Raw genomic sequence first — 16,990 nt, forward strand, 5'->3', positions numbered from 1 at the left:
CTGTGAGCACCACTGACATAGAAACATAGGGTTTTAACCCTGTGAGCACCACTGACATAGAAACATAGGGTTTTAACCCTGTGAGAACCACTGACATAGAAACATAGGGTTTTAACCCTGTGAGCACCACTGACATAGAAACATGGGGTTTTAACCCTGTGAGAACCACTGACATAGAAACATAGGGTTTTAACCCTGTGAGAACCACTGACATAGAAACATTCTAAAAATGTCAGTCGTTCTTCGATTTTTCAAAAATAGCAGACCTGCTATTTTTCAATATCTAAAGCGCGACATGATGCTAACACCAAAATGGGTTCCCGTTCAGAATGGGTTAAAGCATTAGGTAATGCTTTAGCTGTTGGAAAATAGCAGAGATCTACAAGCTTGCATAGGTCTACTATTTTTTGAAAAAAATCGTAAAAATGTGGCGCAAATCTTTGAATATATATTATTTCAGAGCGAAAGTTTTTAATTCAAATCTTTGCTTCTGGTGGTGGGGGTCCCTGGAACAACATATTCTCAGATCAGTGGTAAGATAAGTTTAGGGATAAGGGCTTTAGCGGTGACGGAAATGGAGCCCTAAATCTTTTTACTCTCTGTAGTGAATGAAACAGACCTGAGATCAGCCCAGCCTCCAGTGTGTTGTTGTGTCATGGATCCAGTGATGTAAATATGTTTTCAATGAAATGAGTCCCAGGATGCAGCGATGGTCTTTTAGAAATGAGTCCCAGGATGCAGCGATGGTCTTTATGAATGAGTCCCAGGATGCAGCGATGGTCTTTTAGAAATGAGTCCCAGGATGCAGCGATGGTCTTTATGAATGAGTCCCAGGATGCAGCGATGGTCTTTATGAATGAGTCCCAGGATGCAGCGATGGTCTTTTAGAAATGAGTCCCAGGATGCAGGGATGGTCTTTTAGAGATGAGTCCCAGGATGCAGCGATGGTCTTTATGAATGAGTCCCAGGATGCAGCGATGGTCTTTTAGAAATGAGTCCCAGGATGCAGCGATGGTCTTTTAGAAATGAGTCCCAGGATTGCAGCGATGGTCTTTATGAATGAGTCCCAGGATGCAGCGATGGTCTTTATGAATGAGTCCCAGGATGCAGCGATGGTCTTTTAGAAATGAGTCCCAGGATGCAGGGATGGTCTTTTAGAAATGAGTCCCAGGATGCAGCGATGGTCTTTATGAATGAGTCCCAGGATGCAGCGATGGTCTTTTAGAAATGAGTCCCAGGATGCAGCGATGGTCTTTATGAATGAGTCCCAGGATGCAGCGATGGTCTTTATGAATGAGTCCCAGGATGCAGCGATGGTCTTTTAGAAATGAGTCCCAGGATGCAGGGATGGTCTTTTAGAGATGAGTCCCAGGATGCAGCGATGGTCTTTATGAATGAGTCCCAGGATGCAGCGATGGTCTTTTAGAAATGAGTCCCAGGATGCAGCGATGGTCTTTTAGAAATGAGTCCCAGGATGCAGCGATGGTCTTTATGAATGAGTCCCAGGATGCAGCGATGGTCTTTATGAATGAGTCCCAGGATGCAGCGATGGTCTTTTAGAAATGAGTCCCAGATGCAGGGATGGTCTTTTAGAGATGAGTCCCAGGATGCAGCGATGGTTCTTTATGAATGAGTCCCAGGATGCAGCGATGGTCTTTTAGAAATGAGTCCCAGGATGCAGCGATGGTCTTTATGAATGAGTCCCAGGATGCAGCGATGGTCTTTATGAATGAGTCCCAGGATGCAGCGATGGTCTTTTAGAAATGAGGTTCCAGGATGCAGGGATGGTCTTTTAGAGATGAGTCCCAGGATGCAGCGATGGTCTTTATGAATGAGTCCCAGGATGCAGCGATGGTCTTTTAGAATGAGTCCCAGGATGCAGGGATGGTCTTTTAGAGATGAGTCCCAGGATGCAGCGATGGTCTTTTAGAGATGAGTCCCAGGATGCAGCGATGGTCTTTTAGAGATGAGTCCCAGGATGCAGGGATGGTCTTTTTGAATGAGTCCCAGAGACGATTTTATGAGTCCCACTTCAACCACGTTATAGGAGTCACATTTTTGCCATTTTTTACAAATTGCAGCATTTAACTCTCATTTCATTTTGGTTATAATGTTGTTATATGGCATGTAGAAAACAGAAGAATAAATGATTATTATGACTAAAGCTAGCAAAAATAAACTACAATAAAAAACAGTAGGCCTACAGTAATGCATCCCCGTGGATGCAGAGGTCGTTGTCGTATTGCGTCCCCTAACTATAACCTGCGTTTTGGGATGCAAAATGCACCCTTTTTTAACCCATTCTGACCGGGCACCCATTTTGGTGTCGGCATCATGTTATGCTTTATCTATTGAAAAATAGCAGATCTACAAGCTCATATCGCGCCACATGCGATATGAGCTTGTAGATCTGCTATTTTTGAAAGATCGAAGAGCGACTGACATTTTTTAGAATCTGATCTCAGGTCAGAATTGGTTAATCAGACCAGTGTGTGTCCAGTGGAAACCTCGTATATGAATCTGATCTCGGGTCAGAATGGGTTAATCTCTGGGATCCACTACTAAACCAAGTCTCATTGTACGACATGTCTCGTAAAGTGACAAATGGAGATCTTATCTCATTCCACTGTTTGTATTGATTTCATTCCTTAGTCTTAGTTTGTTTTTGTGTGCTGTTTCCTCATGCAAAGTGTCTTTGTGGACTCTATATAAGATACCGGTATATAAAATGGTAAATGGTGCATTTATATAGCGCCTTTATCCAAGGCGCTTTACAGAGATTGTGCATTACATTCACCCATTCACACACACATTCATACACCGATGGCAGCGGAAACCATGCAAGGCACCAACTAGCACATCGGGAGCAATTAGGGGTTCAGTGTCTTGCTCAAGGACACTTCGACAGTAACTCTGGGGGAGCCCGGGTTCGAACTGGCAACCTTACGGTTACCATCCAGGCACTCTACCCCTGAGCCACCACCGCCGTATATACATTTGAGATATTATTATTATTAGTATTGTTGATCAATGCCATTAACTCTCTCTCTCTCTCTCTCTCTCTCTCCCTGTCTGCTGTGCTACAGGTGTACGCGTCGGCCACAGGAACTGAGGACTTCACCAGAGACGGAGCCGGAGGTTACCCCGCCTCCAAGACGGGAGGCGTCTACCCTGCCCCCTTCTACATGCCAGGTAGGAGACCTTACCCTGCTCCCTTCTACATGCCAGGTAGAGACCCTTACCCTGCCCCCTTCTACATACCAGGTAGGAGACCCTTACCCTGCTCCCTTCTACATGCCAGGTAGGAGACCCTTACCCGGCCTGCTCCCTTCAACATGCCAGGTAGGAGACCCTTACCCCGCTCCCTTCAACATGCCAGGTAGGAGACCCTTACCCTGCTCCCTTCAACATGCCAGGTAGGAGACCCTTACCCTGCTCCTTCAACATGCCAGGTAGGAGACCCTTACCCTGCTCCCTTCTACATGCCAGGTAGGAGACCCTTACCCTGCTCCCTTCAACATGCCAGGTAGGAGACCCTTACCCTGCTCCCTTCTACATGCCAGGTAGGAGACCCTTACCCTGCTCCCTTCAACATGCCAGGTAGGAGACCCTTAGCCTGCTCCCTTCTACATGCCAGGTAGGAGACCCTTACCCTGCTCCCTTCTACATGCCAGGTACGTAGGAGACCCTTACCCTGCTCCCTTCTACATGCCAGGTAGGGCACCTTAAATAAGTTAAGTAAGTATTAGAGCTGGGACTCGATTAAAAAAAAATCTAATTAATCAGAGGCTTTGCGATTAATTAATCTAGATTAATCGCATTTTAATCGCATATCAATATTCAACCCGAGAACAGCGAGAAACCTTTTTTTTAATGTTTTTTTGTATCCCAGTGAATCAACGAATAGTGACTACAGGATACCACTCATTTTCAACATTTTACTGTCATTAATATACCTGTTGTGGAAATAATAATAAAAAGTCACCCCATTCTGTGTTGCCTAGAACTGGAGGTCTGAAAAAAAAAATTGAACAGTAACAAGTACATCTCAGTGACATCACAAAGCTGTACTTACTTCATATTGTTACTGTTTTTTGTCAGACCTCCAGTTCTAGGCAACACAAAATGGGGTGACTTTTTTATTATTTCCAGTTTTCAGTACTATAGAAAAGCGCCCAGTGAGAAACGTTCCACGGTGAAAAAAAAGGTGCGATTAATTTATCTGTAGTTAATCGCGATTAATGTTTCTGTAGTTAATTAATCTAAATTAATCGCAATTAGTCCCGGCCCTAGTTTTGATATGAATAATCTCCGTCTTTTGAATCAGTCTTCGCCCCTGGGCGTCGGGCGTTACTAGTTGAAAGGGCGAAGAACTTTCGTCCTGTGCTCTCGGGGGGGGGGGGGGGGGGGGGGGGTGTTAAAATCCTAAAAAGAATCCTCCATGACATTTGGATAAAGCCTTTCATACCCTCAGTATCAGGACGGATGATATTTACTTAGATTGGAGTCTTAAAACCCACTTAAGCCTTATTTTATTAATCGTTGTGTGTGGTGACGATAGCTGCAAACATGGCTAATCTACAAAGCTCGCACAATGCGTCACGTTGTAAGCTTTGTTTGTAAAGCGTTGTACAATTACTCTAAGAGCATTTGAAATCATTTATATAATTAAACCCCGAAAATGATGGATGCCTGATTTGTGCATCATATTTTGTTTTTCGGGTACATCAGCATCTTTTTAACCCATTCTGAACGGGCACCCATTTTGGTGTCAGCATCATGTTATGCTTTAGCTATTTAAAAATAGCAGATCTACAAGCTCATATCGTGCCACCGAGTGGCGCGATACGAGCTTGTAGGGTCTGCTATTTTTTTTTAAATCGAAGAGCGACTGACATTTTTAGAATCTGATCTCAGGTCAGAATGGGTTCATCAGACCAGTGTGTGTGTGTCCGGCGGAAACCTCGTATGAATCTGATCTCAGGTCAGAATGGGTTAAGCGTATGCGTGAGTCGACAGAGAGAGAGAGAGAGAGAGAGAGAGAGACCCCCGCTGGGAACCCTTTTTTTCCCCTCTCTCTCTTTCCTCCTCAGCCTCAGGCTGGCGCTCGGAGCCGCCTGCGGGGCCGCGGCGCTCTGCGTGGCGCGGCAGCCATCATCACGCTTCAATGAAGTTGTCACAATAGTGTGACACCTCTCATATGTGGTTCTCATTGTCTCTCCTCCTCCCCTCTCCTCCTCCTCCTCCCTCTCCTCCTCCTCCTCCTCCTCCTCTCTCCTCCTCCTCTTCCTCCTCCCTCTCCTCCTCCTCTCCTCTTCCCTCTCCTCCTCCCCCTCCTCCTCCTTCTCCTCTTCCTCCCCTCCTCCTCCTCCTCCTCCTCCCTCTCCTCCTCCTCTCTCTCCTCCTCCTCCCTCTCCTCCTCCTCTCCTCCTCCTCCCTCTCTCTCCTCCTCCTCCTCCTCTTCTCCTCCTCCTCCTCCTCCCTCTCCTCCTCCTCCTCCTCCTGCCCCTCCCTCTCCTCCCCCTCCCTCTCCTCCTCCTCCTCTCCTCCTCCTCCTCCTCTCCTCCTCCTCCCTCTCCTCCCTCTCCTCCTCCCTCTCCTCCTCCTCCTCCTCCTCCTCTCCTCCTCTTCCTCCTCCCTCTCCTCTTCCTCTCCTTCTCCTCCTCCTCCTCCTCCTCCTCCTCCTCCTCCTCCCTCTCCTCCTCCTCTCCCTCTCCTCCTCCTCCTCCTCCCTCTCCTCTTCCCTCCTCCTTCTCCCCCTCCTCCTCCTTCTCCTCTTCCTCTTCCTCCTCCTCCTCCTCCTCCCTCTCCTCCTCCCTCTCCTCCTCCTCCTCCTCCTCCTCCTCCTCCTCTCCTCCCTCTCCTCCTCCTCCTCCCTCTCCTCCTCCTCCTCCTCCCTCTCCTCCTCTTCCTCCTCCCTCTCCTCTTCCCTCTCCTTCTCCCCCTCCTCCTCCCTCTCCTCCTCCTCCTCCCTCTCCCCCTCCTCCTCCTCCCTCCTCCTCCTCCTCCTCTCCTCCTCCTCCTCCCTCTCCTCCTCTTCCTCCTCCTCCCTCTCCTCCTCCTCCTCCTCCTCCATCTCCTCCCCCCCCCCCCCCCCCCCTCCTGACAGAAGGCCTCCACCCCTCCCCTGACCCGTGGGGGTTCCCCTGGGGGGTCCCATGGTGCAGCCGGATACTCGGCCATGCTGGGGAACTCCCCCCACCTGGGACAGGCGCGCTCCTTCACTGCCATCAACCACAGGACAGAATGGTGGATGAGATGAGATATACTTTATTGTCCCACAAGGGGAAATTTGTCTTGGGCAAAAGTGCATTAGTACATACATCAGCAATTTTTAAAACAGACAGACAATACAAAAAAGACAATACACAGTAGCAGCAAAGTACAAGTCACAAGAGTATCACAAAAGAAGTGCAAGTTGCAATAAGAGAAGGTATATAATATAAAAAAGTGTATTCACAGTTTATAGTATCACAATCACAGTAAAGTGCAATAAATAACTGATGAAGGTCAAGAAGTCCCTTCCCCACTAAGAACTATGAACTATGTGGCGGTTGTTTAGTAGAACAATTGAAGTGGGAACAAAAGAAAGTTTGAAGCGGTTGCTCTTGCAACGACACGCTCTGTAGCGTCTACCAGAAGGTAACTATGGTGAGACCATAGACTGTAAAAAATATGGACAAAGCGTTCCCCGGGTCTAACATGGACGTAAAATGAAGCCTGTAATTCCTTGCACTGTAAGTCGCCATATTTCTAGATCCGTTTGGGAACAGTTACATGGCTGTAGGAACAGTTACTGTACATGGCTCCGCATCAATGTAACTGTAAAAGATATGCGTTGGTACGTGAGCCACGATGTCACACGTTTTGCGGATTCACCGTTTTAGCCTGTTTACATGGAGACTGGACACGTTTTCAAAGATCTCCACCTCCATCTGGGAGGTGTTTTCACCGCCCCCAAAAACGCCGTTCTCGTCTCAAAAAGGACGCCCAGCAAACAATACTTTATTTAGACGTTTTCTATGATCGGCGCTCTCGTCTAACCTAGGAGACGTAGGAGAGAGGTTTACCTGTGATCCTACACTATCTCTGTGCATTCTGTATATGTTTAACTGTGGATTTAGAGCGTCTGATTAAACCCATTTTGGGCCGGAAACCCCTTTTGGTGTTAGCATTATGTTATGCTTTAGCTATTGAAAAATAGCAGGTCTACAAGCTCAAGCTCATAACGAGCTTGTAGGTCTGCTATTTTTTGAAAAATCGAAGAACGACTGACATAGAAACATAGCTTTTTCAGAAAACTGTCAGGATGTAGAAGACATTCATTTTTGTCTCCACCAGGCCGAAGGCATGTGGGGAGAGTATGTTTTGCACTCCGTCCGTCCGTGTGTCCGTCCGTGTGTCCGTGTGTCCGTGTGTCCGTGTGTCCGTGTGTCCGTGAACAGCTAATCTCGGCCACCGTTAACCCGGTCGATGCCATATTTTGCACACACACTCCCTGGATGCCAACCATGAACCTCTGCCCCAAACTTTCCAGAACGGCCTGTTATAGCGCCACCAGGAGGCCGCTTTGTGCAAAACAAGTTTTTGCACAGTACACCTACAGATTTTGTCCAAACATCACGCAAATTGGTACACAGTCTCTCTAGAGCCATTCAACGAAACGGGTCTTTCAGATTTATCAGACTCCATCCTGATTGGTTAAGATTGGCTTCCAAAGTTCACAGGAGTGCTCAGTTTCAAACAAAATGCTGCAAATCATGAACACATTGCGTGATTTCCGTGAAATTGTGCACCCACATTCCCACTAGGCCGAGGACGAAATGCCACATGAACAATTTCAACTCAGCCTCAAGGTGGCGCTATAACTGGCCGAAAAGTGTTTTTACCTCTAACTGCACGGATCTGTGGATAACCTGGTGGAGACCTGTGCCCGGAAGGGCACTTTTTCTAGTTAGAATCTGATCTCGGGTCAGAACGGGTTAAATGCCTACATCTTAACCCATTCTGACCGGGCACCCATTTTGGTGTTGGCATCATGTTATGCTTTAGCTATTTAAAAATAGCAGATCTACAAGCTCATATCGCGCCACCGAGTGGCGCGATACGAGCTTGTAGGTCTGCTATTTTTGTAAAAATCGAAGAACGACTGACATTTCTAGAATCTGATCTCAGGTCAGAATGGGTTCGTCAGACCAGCGTGTGACCAGTGGAAACCTCAGAATGGGTTAAACGGTATCTTTCTTCCCGTCCCAGAAGCGCCAGCCGCTGCCCCTCTCCCCCCAGAACTACCCGCTCCACGCCAGCGAGGTGAACGGCGCCACCCATCCCTCTGGCTTCCACTCTGGGTCCTCCGGCTACTCTGTCCAGAACCACACCCCCCCGGTCAACGGAACCGACGCCATTATGGGTAAATATAACACCCCCCCCCCCCCCGGTCAACGGAACCGACGCCATTATGGGTAAATATAACACCCCCCCCCCCCCCCGGTCAACGGAACCGACGCCATTATGGGTAAATACAACACCCCCCCGGTCAACGGAACAGACGCCATTATGGGTAATTCTACAACAGGTCGTTAAGAGGAAGCAATCTGATTGGTTGAAACGGTTTCTAGCCGTTGATCAAACCACTACTGTTCACCACCTAATCAAAACAAAGAATTCAGCCGCTCTGTTTTCCCAGAGCGCTAGCAAACTCGGTGGCTAGGCTAGCTAGTTTCTTTGGACATTTGTGGTCGTAGTGACTACATCTGTCATTAAAAAAATATATTTTTCAGCGATTTTCTTTGTTTTAAGGGTAACTGTTGTAGAATTGCAATATTACACTTGAGGGTGTTGTTTAACGTGATTATTGCCACTTCAGTGATGCTTGCGGAACTCGACTTCGTCTCGTTCCTGACCGCATCCCTGTCGTGGCAATAATCACGTTAAACAACACCCTCTCGTGTAATATTGCTTAAATACAACACCCCCCCCCCCCCCCCGGTCAACGTAACCATGTGTCTTTGTTCTTAGTTGTCGGTATCCTCAATTTACAATTTAGGCATTTAGCAGACGCTCTTGATCCAGAGCGACTTACATTTAAGCAAAAACAAAAGCATGTCATACATCACATATATATAAAAAGTAGTTTGAATCGTGTATAAACTAAGAACGTAACAGTGGAGTAAATATGTCAACTATACATACTATACTATATTATATATTATATTATACAATATACATGTGTACTATAAAGTGCTATGGTCTACGTAACGAGCTATAAGTCTGTCTAGAATACTATCTAAGTCTACATAAAGTGCTATCTAAGGGGCTAGGCTAGGGCAAGTGCTACGGGCCATGGTGGAGTCTGTGACCGTGTGTCTCTGTTCTCCCTCCAGCTAACCGAGGAACAGCTCCTGGAAGCTCTGGGGATGAGATTGGAAAAGCCCTGGCCTCGGTAAGCAGCCTTCAACAACACGCCTGTCTCACACACACACACACACACACACACACACACACACACACACGCACACACACACACACACACACACACACACACACACACACACACTCACACGCACGCACGCGCACGCACACGCACACGCACACACTCACACACGCACACGCACGGGCGCACGCACATCCATTCACATGACAAATGTTCCATGTTTCGTCTTGACCGTGCGCTTAATCACATGTGGGCCAAACATTCAATATCTGGTGGTTCTGTGGGCCTGGTTCTGTGGGCCTGGTTCTGCGGGCTGTGCGTACAGTAAAGCTCCACTGACATAGAAACAGAGCTTTTTCAGAAAACTGTCAGGATGTAGAAGACTTTTTTTTAGAATCTGATCTCAGGTCAAAATGGGTTTTAAGGGTCCTTCTGGGTCCATTTGTTTGGAAAATAATCAAAAACTACCGTTGAGAACCACTGTTTATTGTACCGTACATATGAAGAAAAAGTCTGACGTGTGTGTGTGTGTGTGTGTGTGTGTGTGTGTGTGTGTAGATCTACCCCTCAGACAACAACAGCGCCACCTACCCGCCATCTCCGTCCACTCCGTCAGGCTCTCCTCAGGCCATATCAGGTGAGTGACGCCGCGCACTCGATGCCGGGCTACGAACTTGTAGATCTGCTATTTTTGAAGAAATCGTGAATTTAGGCATTTAGCAGAGGCTTTTAATCTAGAGCGATTTACAATAAGCAAGAACAAAGAAAAGCATGGCAGTACATCGCATACATACAAAGTAGTTATCAAAAATCATACGCAAGATAATGGTGGCTGTGGCTCAGGAGGTAGAGCAGGTCGTCCAATGATCCCTGGGTCGGCGGTTCGAATCCCGGCTCCTCCTCCTGTCCACATGTCGAAGTGTCCTTGGGCAAGACACAGAACCCCACATTGCCTCCAATGAGTCGGTCGGTGTGAGCTCGCCACCATTGGTGTGTGAATGTGGGAAGTGAGGACGCTGGCGTCGACTGTTCGCCTCTTCACCTCCCAATGTATGAATGAATGAACCTTCACCTCCCAATGTATGAATGAATGAACCTTCACCTCCCAACGTATGAATGAATGAACCTTCACCTCCCAATGTATGAATGAATGAACCTTCACCTCCCAATGTATGAATGAATGAACCTTCACCTCCCAATGTATGAATGAATGAACCTTCACCTCCCAATGTATGAATGAATGAACCTTCACCTCCCAACGTATGAATGAATGAACCTTCACCTCCCAATGTATGAATGAATGAACCTTCACCTCCCAATGTATGAATGAATGAACCTTCACCTCCCAATGTATGAATGAATGAACCTTCACCTCCCAATGTATGAATGAATGAACCTTCACCTCCCAATGTATGAATGAATGAACCTTCACCTCCCAATGTATGAATGAATGAACCTTCACCTCCCAATGTATGAATGAATGAACCTTCACCTCCCAATGTATGAATGAATGAACCTTCACCTCCCAATGTATGAATGAATGAACCTTCACCTCCCAATGTATGAATGAATGAACCTTCACCTCCCAATGTATGAATGAATGAACCTTCACCTCCCAATGTATGAATGAATGAACCTTCACCTCCCAATGTATGAATGAATGGACCTTCACCTCCCAATGTATGAATGAATGAACCTTCACCTCCCAATGTATGAATGAATGAACCTTCACCTCCCAATGTATGAATGAATGAACTTTCACCTCCCAATGTATGAATGAATGAACCTTCACCTCCCAATGTATGAATGAATGAACCTTCACCTCCCAACGTATGAATGAATGAACCTTCACCTCCCAATGTATGAATGAATGAACCTTCACCTCCCAATGTATGAATGAATGAATGAACCTTCACCTCCCAATGTATGAATGAATGAACCTTCACCTCCCAATGTATGAATGAATGAACCTTCACCTCCCAATGTATGAATGAATGAACCTTCACCTCCCAATGTATGAATGAATGAACCTTCACCTCCCAATGTATGAATGAATGAACCTTCACCTCCCAATGTATGAATGAATGAACCTTCACCTCCCAATGTATGAATGAATGAACCTTCACCTCCCAATGTATGAATGAATGAACCTTCACCTCCCAATGTATGAATGAATGAACCTTCACCTCCCAATGTATGAATGAATGGACCTTCACCTCCCAATGTATGAATGAATGAACCTTCACCTCCCAATGTATGAATGAATGAACCTTCACCTCCCAATGTATGAATGAATGAACTTTCACCTCCCAATGTATGAATGAATGAACCTTCACCTCCCAATGTATGAATGAATGAACCACTGTAAAGCGCTTTGAGCACTTGGAAAAGCGCCGGAAGACATTTATATTTTACTCATGATCAGAGCTTCTGTTGCTCCAGACTGTACGACGGAAGACATTTATATTTTACTCATGATCAGAGCTTCTGTTGCTCCAGACTGTACGACGGAAGCATTTATATTTGACTCATGATCAGAGCTTCCGTTGCTCCAGACTGTACGACGGAAGCATTTATATTTGACTCATGATCAGAGCTTCCGTTGCTCCAGACTGTATGACGGAAGCATTTATATTTGACTCATGATCAGAGCTTCCGTTGCTCCAGACTGTACGACGGAAGCATTTATATTTGACTCATGATCAGAGCTTCCGTTACTCCAGACTGTACGACGGAAGCATTTATATTTTACTCATGATCAGAGCTTCCGTTACTCCAGACTGTACGACGGAAGCATTTATATTTGACTCATGATCAGAGCTTCCGTTACTCCAGACTGTACGACGGAAGCATTTATATTTTACTCATGATCAGAGCTTCCGTTGCTCCAGACTGTACAACGGAAGCATTTATATTTGACTCATGATCAGAGCTTCCGTTGCTCCAGACTGTATGACGGAAGCATTTATATTTGACTCATGATCAGAGCTTCCGTTGCTCCAGACTGTATGACGGAAGCATTTATATTTGACTCATGATCAGAGCTTCCGTTGCTCCAGACTGTATGACGGAAGCATTTATATTTTATTCATGATCAGAGCTTCCGTTGCTCCAGACTGTACAACGGAAGCATTTATATTTGACTCATGATCAGAGCTTCCGTTGCTCCAGACTGTATGACGGAAGCATTTATATTTGACTCATGATCAGAGCTTCCGTTGCTCCAGACTGTATGACGGAAGCATTTATATTTGACTCATGATCAGAGCTTCCGTTGCTCCAGACTGTATGACGGAAGCATTTATATTTTACTCATGATCAGAGCTTCCGTTGCTCCAGACTGTATGACAGAAGCATTTATATTTTACTCATGACCAGAGCTTCCGTTGCTCCAGACTGTACAACGGAAGCATTTATATTTGACTCATGATCAGAGCTTCCGTTGCTCCAGACTGTACAACGGAAGCATTTATATTTGACTCATGATCAGAGCTTCCGTTGCTCCAGACTGTACAACAGAAGCATTTATATTTGACTCATGATCAGAGCTTCCGTTGCTCCAGACTGTACAACGGAAGCATTTATATTTGACTCATGATCAGAGCTTCCGTTGCTCCAGACTGTATGACGGAAGCATTTATATTTGACTCATGATCAGAGCTTCCGTTGCTCCAGACTGTATGACGGAAGCATTTATATTTGACTCATGATCAGAGCTTCCGTTGCTCCAGACTGTATGACGGAAGCATTTATATTTTACTCATGATCAGAGCTTCCGTTGCTCCAGACTGTATGACAGAAGCATTTATATTTTTCTCATGACCAGAGCTTCCGTTGCTCCAGACTGTACAACGGAAGCATTTATATTTGACTCATGATCAGAGCTTCCGTTGCTCCAGACTGTATGACGGAAGCATTTATATTTTACTCATGATCAGAGCTTCCGTTGCTCCAGACTGTACGACGGAAGCATTTATATTTTACTCATCATCAGAGCTTCCGTTGCTCCAGACTGTACGACGGAAGCATTTATATTTGACTCATGATCAGAGCTTCCGTTGCTCCAGACTGTATGACGGAAGCATTTATATTTGACTCATGATCAGAGCTTCCGTTGCTCCAGACTGTACGACGGAAGCATTTATATTTGACTCATGATCAGAGCTTCCCTTGCTCCAGACTGTACGACGGAAGCATTTATATTTTACTCATGATCAGAGCTTCCGTTACTCCAGACTGTACGACGGAAGCATTTATATTTGACTCATGATCAGAGCTTCCGTTACTCCAGACTGTACGACGGAAGCATTTATATTTTACTCATGATCAGAGCTTCCGTTGCTCCAGACTGTACAACGGAAGCATTTATATTTGACTCATGATCAGAGCTTCCGTTGCTCCAGACTGTATGACGGAAGCATTTATATTTGACTCATGATCAGAGCTTCCGTTGCTCCAGACTGTATGACGGAAGCATTTATATTTGACTCATGATCAGAGCTTCCGTTGCTCCAGACTGTATGACGGAAGCATTTATATTTGACTCATGATCAGAGCTTCCGTTGCTCCAGACTGTATGACGGAAGCATTTATATTTGACTCATGATCAGAGCTTCCGTTGCTCCAGACTGTATGACGGAAGCATTTATATTTGACTCATGATCAGAGCTTCCGTTGCTCCAGACTGTATGACGGAAGCATTTATATTTTACTCATGATCAGAGCTTCCGTTGCTCCAGACTGTATGACAGAAGCATTTATATTTTACTCATGACCAGAGCTTCCGTTGCTCCAGTCTGTACAACGGAAGCATTTATATTTGACTCATGATCAGAGCTTCCGTTGCTCCAGACTGTACAACGGAAGCATTTATATTTGACTCATGATCAGAGCTTCCGTTGCTCCAGACTGTACAACAGAAGCATTTATATTTGACTCATGATCAGAGCTTCCGTTGCTCCAGACTGTACAACGGAAGCATTTATATTTGACTCATGATCAGAGCTTCCGTTGCTCCAGACTGTATGACGGAAGCATTTATATTTGACTCATGATCAGAGCTTCCGTTGCTCCAGACTGTATGACGGAAGCATTTATATTTGACTCATGATCAGAGCTTCCGTTGCTCCAGACTGTATGACGGAAGCATTTATATTTGACTCATGATCAGAGCTTCCGTTGCTCCAGACTGTATGACGGAAGCATTTATATTTTACTCATGATCAGAGCTTCCGTTGCTCCAGACTGTATGACAGAAGCATTTATATTTTACTCATGACCAGAGCTTCCGTTGCTCCAGTCTGTACAACGGAAGCATTTATATTTGACTCATGATCAGAGCTTCCGTTGCTCCAGACTGTACAACGGAAGCATTTATATTTGACTCATGATCAGAGCTTCCGTTGCTCCAGACTGTACAACAGAAGCATTTATATTTGACTCATGATCAGAGCTTCCGTTGCTCCAGACTGTACAACGGAAGCATTTATATTTGACTCATGATCAGAGCTTCCGTTGCTCCAGACTGTATGACGGAAGCATTTATATTTGACTCATGATCAGAGCTTCCGTTGCTCCAGACTGTATGACGGAAGCATTTATATTTTACTCATGATCAGAGCTTCCGTTGCTCCAGACTGTATGGCAGAAGCATTTATATTTTACTCATGACCAGAGCTTCCGTTGCTCCAGACTGTACAACGGAAGCATTTATATTTGACGCATGATCAGAGCTTCCGTTGCTCCAGACTGTATGACGGAAGCATTTATATTTTACTCATGATCAGAGCTTCCGTTGCTCCAGACTGTACGACGGAAGCATTTATATTTTACTCATCATCAGAGCTTCCGTTGCTCCAGACTGTATGACGGAAGCATTTATATTTTACTCATGACCAGAGCTTCCGTTGCTCCAGACTGTATGGCGGAAGCATTTATATTTTACTCATGATCAGAGCTTCCGTTGCTCCATACTGTATGACGGAAGCATTCATATTTTACTCGTGGTCCGAGCTTCCGTTGCTCCAGACTGTATGACGGAAGCATTTATATTTGACTCATGATCAGAGCTTCCGTTGCTCCAGACTGTACGACGGAAGCATTTATATTTGACTCATGATCAGAGCTTCCGTTGCTCCAGACTGTATGACGGAAGCATTTATATTTGACTCATGATCAGAGCTTCCGTTGCTCCAGACTGTACGACGGAAGCATTTATATTTGACTCATGATCAGAGCTTCCGTTGCTCCAGACTGTATGACGGAAGCATTTATATTTTACTCATGATCAGAGCTTCCGTTGCTCCAGACTGTACGACGGAAGCATTTATATTTGACTCATGATCAGAGCTTCCGTTGCTCCAGACTGTATGACAGAAGCATTTATATTTTACTCATGATCAGAGCTTCCGTTGCTCCAGACTGTATGACAGAAGCATTTATATTTTACTCATGATCAGAGCTTCCGTTGCTCCAGACTGTACGACGGAAGCATTTATATTTTACTCATGATCAGAGCTTCCGTTGCTCCAGACTGTATGACGGAAGCATTTATATTTTACTCATGATCAGAGCTTCCGTTGCTCCAGACTGTACGACGGAAGCATTTGAAGATTGCGAGAGGCAACAGTCTGGCCAATAGGGACTACTAACAAAAATATCCCATGTAGTTGTTATGTCATTATTCAGTCATAAGTGTGTTTTTGCTTATCATTGTTTCAATATTTATATAGAAAATAAGACACTTTCAATCCTGAGTGATTCCGGGCGTGTCATACACTCTCAGCCGATCTACAAACCCTGCAATGTGCCGCGTCAGGCTGTGAGCTTGTAGATCTGCTGCCGTGCGACAGACGAGTAAAAGAAATACGACGTTAATTTATAAGACATAAAAATGATGAAATATGGAGATGCAGGTAGCCAGCCAATCAGTGTGCAGCAGAGGCAGGGTTTGTGCAGCCAGCCAGTCAGCCAATCAGCGCGCAGCAGAGGCGGGGTTTGTGCAGCCAGCCAGCCAATCGGTGTGCAGCAGAGACAATGATGGAAATCTTCTAAAATGTGGCCCATCCTTGCCATGAGTACAGCACAACAGCACCATCTGGTGGGCTAAAAGGGGAACTTAAATGATTTGAAGCTAGTGGATTGATGGTACAACATACAATTTACAATTTAGGCATTTAGCAGACGCTCTTAATCCAGAGCGATTTACATTTAAGCAAGAACAAAAGCATGGGAATACATCACATAAAAGCATTTATCATGAAACATGCGTAAGCTAAGAAAGTAACAGTGGAATATCTAAATAATGAAACTATACATACCCTATACATATAAACTATACATATTTACTACTATGCTATACATATGTACTATGGCGTGCTATGACTATATACAATACAATTATAGTGCTGTCTACATATCATGCTATAAGTCTGTGTCAAATGCTATCTAAGCCAACAGAAATGCTATCTAAGGGGCTAGGGTAAGTGCTATGGGCCATGCTGGTGTTTGAAAAGGTGGGTTTTCAGGCTACGGCGGAAGATTGAGAGTGATGCTGCA

General features: G+C 45.3%; 1 pseudogene across 1 annotated transcript in view; it reads left to right on the plus strand.

Annotated features, from left to right (window-relative positions):
* The window catches only part of LOC310870666 (transcription factor 12-like), an 84,696-nt pseudogene that overhangs the window by 36,388 nt on the left and 31,318 nt on the right, over positions 1 to 16,990 (plus strand). The window contains exons 7-12 of the transcript XR_014571078.1: positions 666 to 669; positions 3,087 to 3,192; positions 6,110 to 6,249; positions 8,257 to 8,410; positions 9,384 to 9,442; positions 9,992 to 10,070. The product of XR_014571078.1 is annotated as a transcription factor 12-like (transcript). The remainder of the gene's footprint in view (positions 1 to 665; positions 670 to 3,086; positions 3,193 to 6,109; positions 6,250 to 8,256; positions 8,411 to 9,383; positions 9,443 to 9,991; positions 10,071 to 16,990) is intronic.

Source organism: Protomyctophum parallelum (genome assembly GCF_964188405.1).
Source record: "Protomyctophum parallelum genome assembly, chromosome: 14".
In the NCBI taxonomy this organism is placed as follows: domain Eukaryota; kingdom Metazoa; phylum Chordata; class Actinopteri; order Myctophiformes; family Myctophidae; genus Protomyctophum; species Protomyctophum parallelum.